General features: G+C 33.2%; 1 pseudogene; it reads right to left on the bottom strand.

The window, feature by feature from the left end:
* Positions 1 to 254: 254 nt before the first annotated feature.
* LOC116575939 overlaps positions 255 to 15435 on the bottom strand; it is a 46238-nt pseudogene continuing 31057 nt past the window's right edge.

Genomic DNA, 15435 nt, shown 5'->3' with positions numbered 1-15435 from the left:
CACTTTTTCTATGAAAACCGTGAGTATATCTAGGTAAGGTAGAAATATTTCTAGGTTAACAAAACCAGACCTGACTTTGGACTTTATTCTTTAAGTAATAAAGAAGGGAGGGGGAAAAATAAGTTATTTATAGAAACTGTCTATGTATGTACTCAGAGGTATGAATTGGTGACAGAAAAGACTTAAGAACCTGTTAGCATCTCAAAAGCAGTTCTCAGAAAGCTTAATTTTATTTTCTTGGATTTTAAGAATGCCTAAGATCCTTCATCCTCCATTTTGGGAGCCAAGTAGTGCCTTAAATGTCTCATATCAGCAATTTTCTACTACAAGGGGTACATCTGCAGACACACTGTTACTGGCAGGAGAGAGGAGATTAGCTTTAGTAAATTTCAGGTAACTCAGAGCAGAAGTTAGTGGAACTGGCTCATTCATCTCAATGGCAACTGGTTTCTCCTTTTTACCTACATTACTTGTTCACGACAACTTAATATTTCTATTTTCTAGTTCTCCATTGGTGTAAAATTTCCCTCTGTCTTCCTGCACAGGAAAATAAACAGCATCTCCAGTATGACTGAGATGTCAGCATATACCTGCAAATTCATTGGAAGGCATCTTTACTACACAGCTATACTCTTGTTCTGAAATTCCAGGTTGTTCAACATCTAAATCCACAACCTTAATTTCATAGTCTGAAAACTTCTCTTGATTTGTTGCTTCAAATACTACAGCCATGATGTCCGCATTATCTTTGGCCCTTAGTATAATGATGTCTTCACTGACTGCACTGTATTTTGGACATGATGATGAGATTCCAACCCACAAGGGCGCCTGAGTGGCTCAGTTGTTAAGCGTCTGCCTTCAGCTCTGGTCATGATCCGAGGGTGCTGGAATCAAGCTCTGCACGAAGCTCCCTGCTCAGCTGGAAGCCTGCTTCTCCCTCTCCCACTCCCCCTGCTTGTGTTTCCTCTCTCACTGTGTCTGTCTGTGTCAAATAAATAAATAAAATCTCTAGGCCGCCTGGGTGGCTCAGTGGGTTAAGCCTCTGCCTTCAGCTCAGGTCATGGTCTCAGGGTCCTGGGATAGAGGCCCAAATCAGGCTCTCTGCTCAGCAGGGAGCCTGCTTCCCTTCCTCTCTCTCTGCCTGCTTCTCTGCCTACTTGTGATCTCTCTCTCTCTCTCTCTCTGTCAAATAAATAAATAAAATCTTTAAAAAAAAATTAAGTAAATAAAATCTATTAAAAAAAAAAATTCCAACCCACAGCCAGGTTGTGGTACTAGCGGTTCATGTAGAACGAAACCCTCAGAGCTCAGGGTGAGCTGCAATAGGGTACAGTGGGAGGGGTCCATGCTCTACAGGTTTATGCTGCTGGAGCTTATGTCCCACCAGCAATCCTCATTGTTGAGATCCTTAAGGGCTTCTAGCAGCTTTTTCAGGATGGAACCCTGGACCAGATGTGCCTGGAGCACAGTGGCAGAGTCTCAAGGATGAGGCTACAGGTGGAGGTAAGGAGAAAGTAGGTAGAGGTAAGGACGAAATCATAGCCATCTTGGTGTCTTAGGATAAGAGTGAGCCAGATAACACAGGATTGAAATTCTGAGAACTAGGAAGATCACCAAAAATGGTAATTTCTTCATTTGTTTGATTAATGCCTCTAGTGGCTAGCATTTTAAAAACTATTCATTGGTGGCATTATGTCAACTTAAGTGTCTTATTTTCATGTTGTTGTGATTCAGCTAACTCAGCATGAACACTAAGGCTCCTTCACCCAAAGTTAGATACTTCTCGTTTTTCCCAATCAGAAACTAATAAAGAAAAAAACAAAGTGTTAGGCTGGAAGCATAACTTTAATTCAAAACATAGTTTAGACATAAAAATAGAGTTTTCTATGCAAATATAGTTACATGCATTTTTTAGAAGTTTTAGAGCTTAGTAAAAATGTTTTAATTTTCTGGGCACCTGGGTGGCTGAGTAGGTTAAGCATCTGCTTTCAGCTCAGGTCATGGTCCCAGAGTCCTGAGCTCCTGGACTCTGCTCAGCAGGGAGCCTGCTTTTCCCTCTCTAAATGTTTTAATTTTCTACATGGAAGTTATTTTTTCCATGAAAAAGATTATTTTAAGGTTTAGTGCTCTGAACACTAACATCTTTAATTCTATTAATAATCTGTGCTAAATCCAGAGTTTAAATTTACAGATTTCTCAGAAAAGTACATTTCATTTAAAAGACCATAAAGAGGGGCACCTGGGTGGCTCAGTTGGTTAAGCATCTGCCTTAAGCTTAGGGTCCTGGGATCTAGCCTAGAGTAGGGCTTCTTGCTTAGTGGGGAATCTGCTTCTCCCTCTCTCTCTGACACCTCCCCACCCCCATGCTCTTTCTCTTGCTTTCTCTGTCTTTCAAATAAACAGATAAAAATCTTTAAAAAAAATAAATAAAAGACCATAAAGATCATAGCACTGCAGCTGGTAGGATCTGAATAGTTCTTAGGTTATTTTTCTACTGAAAATTCTAGAAATGAGTTATATGATGTAGAGTATAGTTACAAAATTAATTTTCATTTTAAGGTTGGCAACCTTAAATTAAAATAAAGTTTCTTGCCTATTTTTAATAAATAGTTGTTATGAGGAACCAGATAAACACTGAAAAAAATTAATTTACATTCTTAACAAGAGGTATGTAAATATTCTACTTTCCAATTAACTTCTAACTCTTTTGGATGAATTTTCTCCCTCTCTCTCTCTCCCTCTTTTTCAGCTTTCCTGACATATATTTGACAAATAACATGTAAATTTAAAGTACAATGTGGTGTTTTGGTATATAGAAGTATTGTGAACTGATCACCAGGATAAGCTAAGTTCACATAGCCATCAGCTCACCTAGTTACTGTGTGTGTGTGTGTGTGTGTGTGTGTGTGTGTGTGTGTGTGTTTGTGTGTGTGTGTGTGTGTGTGGTTAGAACATTTAAGATCTACTCTTTTAGCAAATTTCTAATAAGTATTCTCTCTTTTTATTGAGAAGCATGACTTGACTTAAAACAAGAACTTCTCAAAATGGGCTTCATAACTTATTCCTATCAGAATTATCTTTTGTATTCACCAAAAATATTTGTTTCTTGGCCTAATCTAAGTTTTTCCAAGCAAGACAAACCAGGGCTTAACTGTTGGAAATTGCATATTCAATAAGCTTTCTATAACATTACAGTGCACATAAAATTCACCTGGAAAACACTAAGTATTTCAACCTGATATATATTTCAAACCCTCGTGATCTTAGCTGCAAATTCCAGGCTATTCCTTTTGGAAAAATAAATGGTAAAATGTCTTTTCCACATAAAAAACATAAGACATAATTTTGAGTGTTAATTAGTTATGCCTAAAATAATTTTAGATTATTTAATTTCAAACCTATGTTTAAGATTCAGCAATTTGTCATAATCCACTTGCTTCACTAAAAAATTATTTGAAACTTATATTCAAATTTTTTGTCAAAATTATTTTTTCCTATTATCCCATTCATCCAATGTGATTTTTTTATGTGCGTATATTTTAGAAACACCTGTAAATGCTTTAAATAGCATAGATCCTAAACTCAATAAATTTTGACACAAAAATTTGCCTTGCTTCTTAGTTATAAAACCCAGAGAATTCTTTCTTGCTCTTTATGGTATAGTCACTATGGTATAGTCAATTTTTTAAAATATTGTCTAGTGTTAATAAATAGAAAAGAATATTTATGATAGAAATGTAACCAAAAACTTTTGTTATTTATTTCATTAATTTTAGAGTTCCACACTTATCCCTTCCCTGATTTAACTACACTTTTCCACTCTCAAATAAAGCCATTATGCAGAATTTTGTACTTAGGATTCTCTTGCTTATTTAAAATATGTTTACCAAATATAGCTGTATAGCAGTATCATTATATATATATTACATATATATGCATATTATGCAGTTTTTAATGTTTTCTGTCTTTAACATCTAACAAGAATTAAATTTTCTGCATATTCTGTAATTTTCTTTATTATTTCCACAAAATGTTTCTGAGAACTTAAATGTTGCAGCCACTAACTGTTTTTTGTTCATCTTCACTTGTATATTACAAGGGACACGTAGTGTATGGCATGTAAAACACAGTTCGGATATATTACACTATATTCTTCTACCCTGATTTTTATATTTATTTGTGTTACTAGTACTGGAAAAGCTACTAGGAATTCTTACATATGTTTTCCAGTGATATGTACAGGAGTTTTGATGTTGTTTTATACCCAGGTGTGGGATTTCTGCTTCGTGTATATACAGCTTTTTACGGGGTAATGGCAATTATTTTTCTGGTAGTATAGAGATGTGGATTTTTCTGTACCTTTTTGTTATTTTATATGTTTTTAACAATTTGGAGAGTATATGAAATTGTATTGCATTTTCTCTAGATACTTCATGTTTTGATGTCTCTTTAGGACTATGCCTCATGAATTTCATTTTTCTCTTTATATTTCATCTTCTTATTTGCCTGTTGCTGATGTAAGTTAAAGTGATTGGTTTTGAATGCTGACTTAAAATCCAGAATATTTGAAAAACCTAATAATTCCAAAAATTTTTCTAGATATTTATATAATTTGTAAATAATAATGTTTTCTATTTTTCTATCCTTAAATATTACTTATTTAAACTGGGTAGGATCCCCATTACAATGTTAAAAAGAACTGGTGATATTAGATCCTCATTTGTACTTTGAACATAAAAATGCTTTTATATTTTAACAACTAAATATAGTATTTGCTGTTTAACTTTGAAGGTACATGTGATCAATTTAAGGATGTTTCTTTCATTTCCAATTTGTTAAGCAGCTTATAGCAAATGATTGCTGCTATATTCAACTTTTTATATTGCTCCTATTAAATTTGTGATCATTTTTTCTTTAACTTGTTAATGTGAAATTTTTATTAATTCATTTGTAAATTTGCATCTTTTTAAAAATTGTATATAACCTTACTCTTTTTAAAATACGTGGTTAGATTTGGTTTGCTACCAGTTTGTTTAAGGAATTATCCATTCTAAATATAAATATTGTTTTCTTATACTTATCTGGATAGACTCTGTATCCAGCTTATATTAGTTCTATCAGGTAAGTTTGGGAGGTGTTCTGTTTTCTCAACTCTGTAATTGTTAGGCCTTTAAAGATATTCAGGCCCTAATTCCTGCAAATTGTGAATGTTACATCTTGTGACAAAGGGGATTTAACAGATATGATAAAATTAAAATTAAGGATCTTGAAGAAGAGATTATCCTGGATTACCTAGGTGAATCCTAAATGTAATAAAAGTTTTCCTCATTAAAGGGAGGCTGGAGGCTATTTCACTGCAGAAGAGAAGAAATTAGGACCAGGATAATGTGGTTCACAAACCAAGGACTGCTAGCAGCAAGTAGGAGCTGGAAAGACAAGGAATGTGTTCTCCCCTGAAACCTCAAGAAGAAACTAGCCCTGTTGACTTTGATTTTAACTCTGTAGGACTCCCTTTAAATCTGTGGGCTCCAGGCCATTAGGAGAACAAATTTCTGTTGCTTTAATCTGTAAGATTGTTGTCATTTACAGCGACAACAATAGAAAACACATGCGCACATATTCTGTGTGTGTGTGCACATGTGAGTGTACCTGTGTATGGATGTGTATATGATTTGTGAAAAGGCTTTAGAGTTTTGTTTCTGAAGGCTTTTTGTCTCCACAGTCAACTTTAAATGATTAAAAACAATATTTAGCTATATTTGAAAATGTGTCCAGTGTTTATGAATGTTATATTTGGACTTTAAAATAAAGTATATTCCACAGTTTTTTTATTATAGTTTTCCACCTATAATCATTAGGTTAAGATTTTTTGGCAAGTTGTTAAAATGTGCTCTATGAATAGTGATTTTTGTTTACAGTGTTGTGTTCCCACTGTAATTAGAGACCCGTAAATTCCTGATTCTGTTTTTGTCTATTTTTGCATCATATATTTTGAGATTATTGTGTTAAGAGCATAAAAATTGTGAGTTATATATCTTCTGCAGGAGTAGGACATTATTATCGCTATTAAGGGTGTCAGACTACTAAATGGTCCCAAATTGATGTCCTCTTCCCTCAGGGCATAAAGTTAAATTACATTAACAGCCATTCTTGAGGTTAGACATTGTCATGCGGCAGAGTTCCTGCAGTTAAATGTAAGCAGGAGTTGGTGGGTATCACATCCATCCTGGCCCATAAACCTACTAACTTAATACATCCCTTGCTTTTCTTGTATGACAGCTAGACATCAAGTCTCAGGATGACATTGACCACCGAATTGTTAAGATGGAAAAGCCTGTGTAAACCAAGGTTCCTGAAGGCCTGCGTGAAGCAAAACATCCTGACTTCTTAAATTACCACCAACTAGCAAATGCTACTCTGAACTATTGTGTGAACAAGAAGTGTTTCATTTTTTATTGGGTTAAACCATTGATATAAATGAGCTTGTCAAAAATGTACATTATGTTAATTTTTATGTCCCTCCTTAATTTCTTCCAATATGTTTCTCGTGAAAGTTTATTCCATCTTTATGCATTTAAATAAGTTAAATATTATTTTTATAGTTTGTAGTTTTGAATTCCATTTGAGAAATTTTGTTATGATTCTGGTACCTACTGTGTTTACTACCTCTGATTCACATGCAGTATCTTCTTGTGTAATTTGTATTTATGAATATAACTTCAAGTTTTGGAGGAAATTATTAGATAGGAACTATTTGAGTCCTGAGATGAAGACAGGTTCATTCTGAAAGAATTTCCTTTCATGTCTATAAAACATCTTAGGCAATTATTATTGGGAAACAATGTTCCATAAATATTTCTGTGTTTCTTCATAGTCATGAGTTTCTGAGCAAAAATTACTGGTAACTTGGTTTAAAATATATTATAATGGCAAACAACCCTTAGAAATAAAATGGTGACTTTAGGAGAGATTTAGAAACATCTTTTCTGGAACCATTTCTCTACATTCTAAAGGGCAACTTAATTGACTTTGGGAGTTTTCATCCCCCCCTTCCCCAAACCAATCGCAAAGGATTGGTTTACATTAGGAAGATAACAACTTTCCTGTCCTAGGGAGGGAAGGATGAGGAACTATATAAGTTCCTAGGTTTCATAGGGATGACTGGGTGGCTTGGTTGCTTCAGTGGCTGATTTTGGCTCAGGTCATGATCCTGGAGTCCCAGGATCAAGTCCCTCATTGGATCTTGGCTCACCTGTTTCTCCCTCCGAAACGCCTCCTTCTCTCGTGCTCCCTTTCTCAAATAAATAAATAAAATCTTAAAAAGAAAAGAAAAAAGAAAAGGAAAGAAAAGAGAAAAGAAAAAAAAAAAGGAAAGGAAAAGAAAAGAAAAGTAAAGTAAAGTAAAGAAAAGAAAAGAAAAATCTCCTAGATTCATAATACAACATCACCCTTCTCAGGTAAGGGACCCTCTGTTATGTTCAGGCTACATTTGACTGCCATCGCGTTAAGCAATGAGTGATTAATGTTTGCCCATCCAATTTAAGAGGTGGTATGAATAATCCATCTCTGATTCAAAAACCTTATGTTTTTTCAGGAAAAAATATAGATATGAAAATTTAAGTGGACTATTTTTAACTAAATCCTTTGCTTGGAGTAGTGTGAATTCATTCAGTACATTCATGTGAAGTCTAGCCTTTGGTTGTTAATTTTCAGGGGTATTTGTTTTCTACTCCACTAGGTGCCAAATTAGGCAATTTTCCCAGAGATCTGGAACACACGCTTATTCCTACTTCACCTTTACACTGAATATTTAGAAATCTAAATCCCATTTTAGCAAGTATTCCCTCTTATATTATACAACTTTAATGGAATTCTTCCTTGTATGCCATCCATGCTGTCCCTAAAACCTATGAAAATTAAAATGTGTTTCACTTCTGTTGGCAAATGTCCTCATTGCTAAATCCTTTTGTTCATGCTCTACTGAATTTTCTGAAATTCAGGAAAGAGTTTTTCTTTCCATTAAATTTCTATCCTTTCTTGCCAACTCTTTAGTTCCTTTAAGTTTTATTTTCCAGAAATCAAGGTTATTTTCCATTGAACAATTGTCATAACTGCTGGTCTATCATATTGACTGAAATAGATAATGTCCCTGGAGTCCTCCTATTTCTTAACAAAAAAAAAAAGTTGGTTAATTATTGTTTTGATTTTTTTAAAATGTATTTATAAGAGAGAAGGAATAGGTGGTACACAGAGGATTTTAAGAAGAGTGAAATTCCATATACTATAATGGTAGGTATATGTCATTACACATGTCAAAATCCATAGAATGTACAACACAAAAAGTAAACATTAATTTTAACTAATAAATTTAGCTAGTAAAAACATAGTAATATTGGTTCATAAACTATAACAAATTTACCACACCAATGCAAGAATATTAATAATAGGGGAAGCTGGGGGAGAGATTATAGGGTATATGAAATCTCTGTACTTGCTCCTCAATATTTTTGTAATCGTAAAACAGCTCAAAATAAAGTTACTGGTTAAAATTCTTTAAAAATATATTAACTTTTCAACACTGAAAATTCTTCATAAAGCACTCCTGAACCTTGTGGACTATGATTCCACTACAGTTTTATAAAAAGCAAAGAACTTATGGATTACTTTTTACTACTTTCATTGTCTATTTCATTAAATCCATTTTTAGAATATAAAAATTTGATTCTAAAGTTGTTAGTCATTGAAAAAGATTTCACAATTTATAAATGCAGTTATTTTCTTGGTATCAGTTAATCACCACCCATTGAGATTGTAAGCAGCAGGTATGTATTTTGGCCCTTGACAAATTTAAACAAAATGCTTTGCTTTGCCTCATTATCAAATAAAATCTCTGAATTAAGAAACCAAAAAAATAAACTTAAAAATAGAATGATACTTTTGAGAGAACAATTATTCATTTATATAAATCAACTTCTTTTAGAATATATAATAAAGTCAATTTAAAATATTGAAACTATGAAATAACTAAGAAATAAAAATAAAAATATTCATATTTTAATTTAAGTTCCTATTAATATGAATTTCATAAGTATAGACTGTATAAAATATTATCTTTTGAATGTAATTTTTGAATATGCAAATTTGTATCCAATGTTTTTAATTTTAATGTAACATGTAATCAAAGAGATAATCAAATATGCTTACCAAAAATGCTAAAATTCATTAATATAAACAACTTCTATTACACCTTCATCAGTTTATGTGATTGACAGTAAAATAACAGATAATTCAACTTTTATTCATCTATTTGAAGCTTCAAAAACATTAGTAATATAACTTCCTAAAATTCAATGTTTGAGACTAAGAGAATAATTCCTTAAGTATATTTTGAATAAAGACACAGATAATAACGATTTTATACAAACTAGAATCATACAGATAATTTTTTTTTTAATTGACAAAAGAAAATCTTTTCTAGTATGGTCGATTTTATAAACTAAAGTTGGAAAAGATTGGGTAATTTAATGGATTTCCTTCATTGCAGTTCATTCTTTAAAGCAATAAAGGCCAAAGTTAGATCAATTTCATTGAGCAAAGTACTAATTTAAAAAATTACCTTCAATTGTCTACATTTAAGAAAATGGTGATATTCCAAAGATAGTGATAAATGAGGCTGGACTGATATAAAATTTAATTACCCTTTGATAAATTGCAAATTTCTTTAATATGCCTTAGTTACAAGTTGTCTTTTTGTATAACGGTTTCAAAGCTGAATGAGACCTAATTGACTGAAGATTGCTTCAACATAACTTGTTTTTCAAACGTGAGCAGGCCATAATATTTTATTGTTCTTGATTCAAACTACATTGAATGCTAAAACCTTGTCACAATGTTTTCAAATGAAAGATTTTAATTTTTGTAACTTTAGGGGTTTTTCTCCATAAATTTACATTTATTTGCATATGAACAAGCTTAAGAACTGTGTAATTTATGTCCACAGTTTTATTTATTCATATGTGGAATATTTAATATTGCCAGAGAAAACAGACGGTTATAATTCAGTCTGTATTTTATACTGACTTCATAAACTATAGGAACACAGTAAAATACATGATGGTAATTAAAATTCACAGAAACAATTTTGCAAACTACTGTCCAGTATCTGATTTACAGAGAAAAAGGATTCCTAGTAATTTTGGATAATCAATTAGGAGTACCTGAATAACAACTTTTTATGAGCCTATTCTTTCTGTTTTTAATTATTTTATGGAATGTATTATTAGTTTATTGCATATTAAAGATTTCCATAATAGGCAGATCTTTCAATACAATGTTTTTAAAACATGTAAACTTGAGGAAGCTGGATGGCTCAGTCCTTGAGTCTCTGCCTTCAACTCAGGTCATGATCTCAGGGTCCTGGGATCCAGTCCCTCACTGGGCTCCTTGCTCAGTGGGAAGCCTGCTTTTCCCTCTACCACTTCCCCTGCTTGTGTTCCCTCTCTCACTCTCTCTCTGTGTCAAATAAATAAATAAATAGATAGAATCTTTAAAAAATAAATGAATAGGGCGCCTGGGTGGATCAGTGTGTTAAAACCTCTGCCTTGGGCTTGGGTCATGATCCCAGGGTTCTGGGATCAAGCCCCACACTGGGCTCTCTGCTCAGCAGGGAACCTGCTTCCCTTCCTCTTTCTGCCTGCCTTTCTGCCTACTTGTGATCTCTCTGTGCCAAATAAATAAATAAAATCTTTTAAAAAATAAAAAAATAAATGAATAAATGAATAAAATAAAAAATGTAAACTTGATAAGATTTTGTATAAATTGTTAACTCCCATCTTTTTTTATAAAGCACAAATCACATAACAAATTCATCATAGAGTCAACTCTTTTGTCATTGATCTATCTAGGGTTTATTGATCTATACTCTAATATATATTTTGTGTCTTTGATTGTATAGGTCAACTCGCTTTTTTTTTTTTAAGATTTTATTTATTTATTTATTTATTTATTTATTTGAGAGAGAGACAGTGAGAGAGAGCATGAGCGAGGAGAAGGTCAGAGGGAGAAGCAGACTCCCCATGGAGCTGGGAGCCTGATGCAGGACTCAATCCCAGGACTCCGGGATCATGACCTGAGCCGAAGGCAGTTGTCCAACCAACTGAGCCACCCAGGCGTCCCTAAGTCAACTTGTTTTACACAGACATTATTTCTTTTAAAATCCCAAAAAGATATTTGTTTGAATTCCTCTCACTAACTTGAAATAGTTTTTAACCTCTTATAAAACACAGTTATTTTGTAGGGTTAAATACAACTGCAACAGAATACTAACACTGTAATATTACTATTTTTGTATATATTATTAATAATAATGTTGATTTTTAAGGTATGATGATATCAGTGCCTATAAGAGGCATTGTAAGATGTTATTTTAATATTATGAATTAATATTGAACATATTCTCAGCGTTTGTAAGATGTTATGTCAAGCAGGTACTATTATAAACATTTTGTAAGTGAGAAAACTATACCCTGGAGATCTTAGGTAACCAACCATGTAGGTCAGACTCACCAGCCCATCCTTTTAAACACATCACTATACTACAACTTTAAAAAATGGTGAAAGATGATACTTCTGAATTGAATATTTTATGATGCCAAACTCTTGTTATAGTTTTATCTTCTCACCATTTCTTGGAGAGAATTCTGTGCTAAATTTCTTACAAAAGAATCCTTATCATTTTATTTAACATTTTAAAACCCACTGAGCCACGCATGCGCCCCAATTTTTACAGTCTTTATTTTGAATCCAAACTCAAAAGAAAAAAAAATCCCCACATGTGATTGGCTAATATCTTGTGACTCTCTTCATCTACAGATTCCCGCTCCATCTTTCTCTGCTTTGTTTTCTAGTTAATTTACTTTATAAGAACCTGGGTTGATTTTACTGTAGAATTTCCTGTTTGCATCTGCAGACTGCAGTATCACAGATGGAGTGCTATAAAAATTTTGAAAATGGTTCATTTTATTTAATGTATTAAATTCAGGCTCAGAGATGGTGGAACGTTCTTTCTTCAGGTGACCGTAACATGTCCATGCCTCTTTTTCTGATGTTCAATACCTAGATTCACCAATTTTTTAAGAACTGCAAAACTGTGATATATAATTCCATTATGCTTTTTAATTTAGCACCTAAAATTCTTTAACTGAATAATTACCTTCATTAAATTTTGAGTTATACTGGTACTTAGCTTATTTTGGAAATCCAGAATAAATGTTTAATTCTTTTTCTTAACTTTACAATTTTTTAAATAATGTTAATTCATTAGATACTTCAAAAATAAATTGTGTGTGTGTGTGTGTGTGTGTGTGCACACCTGTGTCTTAGTCTGTTCAGGTTACTGTAACAAAATTACTCTAGATTGTGTGGCTTAAATAACAAACATTTATTTTTGTTTGGAGACTGAAAAGTCCAAGATGAGGTCATGGTACATTGGCATCTGGTAAGGCTATCCTTCACGGATTACAGATAACAATCTCACTGTGTTCTCACATGTCAGTAGGGGCAAGGAAGTCTTTGAGGTCTCTTTTATAAGGACCAAAATCTCTTCAATTTGCAGTCTCTTATGGCCATTTACCCCAAATACTCTACATATTATTATTATCACATTGGTGGGTTAACATTTCAACATAAGAACTTTATGGAGATATAAACATTTGGCCTATAGCAGCGTGTGTGTGTGTGTGTCCGTGTGTGTGTGTACATACACGCACATATATTTACATACACACATACACACACACAATTTAATCATACACTACATTTTTTTGGTCTCAATCTATTGCTTTTATTATATTTTTATCCTTAATGGAGTTCAAATTATCCCATCCTTTGCCCAGTGGAATTCATCCCAAAGGGAGGGGGTGAGCCTTTAGACTGGCGTAACAAGATGTTTCAGGCTCCGGCTCCTCCTATTTTACTCTTGCCCAGACTTGAAATTAGCCATTTCTCCAATGAATATTTTAATAGAAAACAGTATTTAGAGGCCAGTATTTTGACACTGGAAGTACTCATGACTTTGAAGCAGTCATTCTTTCTAGTTCCTTTCTTTCACTATTCAAATGGACCAAAACATAATATGTGTTTGCTTTGTTGTCACTTTGTTGTTGTTTTTTTTTTTTAGTTTTAAGATAAAGCATAATATGAGTTAATACTGTTCAAATTCATAATTAGTCTTTTGCTCAAATCTATCTTATATCTTTAAGTTCTCCAGAGAAAAAACAAATATAATCCATAAAGCAACAAAGATATTAATTACATCTGACTTCTCATCAGAAATTATATATGACATCCAACAAACCCTGTCTTTTGGAATCCATGCCTTTATATATTTCCTTTCCTTCATTGAGATTTTAACTTGCTTATAATTAATAGAATATGGCAAAAATAATAGGTTGTCATTTCTATGATTATTTTATATTATGTACAACTCCACTTTGCTAACAAACACACTGTAGATTTCCTCCTTTGCTGGCTTTCAATAATAACCTCCTACAAATCTTTTTTTTTTTTTTTCTATTTTTTTTAACCTACTACAAATCTTAAAGCAGAATGGAAATGACATGAAACCAACAACAGGAAAGAACTTGAAACCAGATATTTTCCCAGTTAAGCCTTCAGATGAAAACCCAGCTCTGACTTATACCTTAATTTTAGCTTTGTTGAACTTAAGCAGGGGACTCAGTTAAGCTTTGCCCAGACTTCCAATCACAGGAAACATATATGATTTTAAGTCACTAAATATGTGCTAATTTTGAAGCAATAGAAAACAAACATTATGTAAGCCGGAAGACAATGGGGCAACTCTAAATTCTTTAAATAATTATCAACTTAGAATATTCTACTAAGTAAAAAGAAAAAAAAAATCTTTCAAATTAAAAGGGAAATAATAACTTTTTCAGACAAATAGAAGACAAATTTACTGTCAGTAGATAAGCAATACAAGGAATGTAAAAGGAGTTCATAACTAAAAGAAACATATCAGTTGGACATTGGTTTTTACCCAAATAAATGAAAAATATTAGAAATTTGGGAAAAAAATGAGACATAAGGGACTTTTCTTATTTTTAATTTCTCCAAAAGAGTATTTAATTTCTTAATTAAAGAAGCATTTAATTTAGAATTTTTGAATTTAGAATATTTAATTTAATTTACGAGAATTTAATTTCTTTCAAAAGTGTATTATTGGGTTTTAATATATGGCAATATATGAAATGAAACATATGACAAGAAGAATTCAAAGTGGCACCTGGGTGGCTTAGTGGGTTAAAGCCTCTGCCTTCAGCTCTGGTCATGATCCCAGGGTCCTGGGATTGAGCCCCGCATCAGGCTCTCTGCTCAGCAGGGAACCTGCTTCCTCCTCCTCCTCTCTCTCTCTCTCTCTGCCTGCCTCTCTGCCTACTTGTGATCTCTATCTGTCAAATAAATAAATAATGTCTTTAAAAAAAAAAAAAGAATTCAAAAAATAAGAAATGGGAAATAGAAATATATTAGTATGAGTTTTTAAAGCCCATGTGAAGTAGTATTATATTTGATTGTGGACTATGATTGCTAAAGATGTGCATTACTGGGGTATTTGGGTGGCTCAGTCAGTTAAGCATCTGCCTTTGGCTCAGGTCTGGTATCATGATCCTGGGATCGAGCTCTACATCAGGCTTTCTGATTGGCAAGGAGTCTGCTTCTCCCACTGTGTGCTCTCATTCTCTCTCTCATTGTCTTTCTCAAATAAATAAAATCTTGGGAAAAAAAAAAAAGATGTGCATTGCAAAATAGAAGTAACCATGCAGAATATAAAAATGGCTATTACTGGTAAACCAATATTTGAAATAAAACTGAATCATTACAAATATGTAATCTAAAGGACAGGAAAGAGAAAAAAAAAACAAAAAGTAAGGATGTGTCTAATAAAAAACAACTAGCAGGATGTTAGAGTTGATTGTGGCCATATTGAAACTATATTAAATGTAAACGGTCTTGGGTTGCCTGGGTGGCTCCATGGGTTAAAGCCTCTGCCTTGGGCTCTGGTCATGATCCCAGAGTCCTGGGATCAGGCCCTGCATTGGGCTCGCTGCTCAGCAGGGAGCCTGCTTCCCTTCCTTTCTATCCCTGCTTGCCTCTCTGCCTACTTGTGATCTCTGTCTGTCAAATAAATAAATACAATCTTAAAAAAAAATGTAAATGGTCTTGAAATCACAATACAATGTGAGAGGTTTCAGATTTCATTAAAAAGGTCACGATCCTAGAGTCCCAGGATCTGATCCCACATCAGGCTCCCTCTTGGCAGGGGATCTGCTTCTCTCCCTCTGACCTCCCCCTCTCATTCTATCTCTCAAATAAATAAATAAAATCTAAAGAAAAAAAAAGAAAAGAACAAAAAAAAAA

This window comes from Mustela erminea, chromosome 17, assembly GCF_009829155.1.
Source record: "Mustela erminea isolate mMusErm1 chromosome 17, mMusErm1.Pri, whole genome shotgun sequence".
Taxonomy (NCBI): Eukaryota; Metazoa; Chordata; class Mammalia; order Carnivora; family Mustelidae; genus Mustela; species Mustela erminea.
Note: the sequence above shows the minus strand (reverse complement) of the source record. Positions and strands in the feature narration are given on the sequence as shown.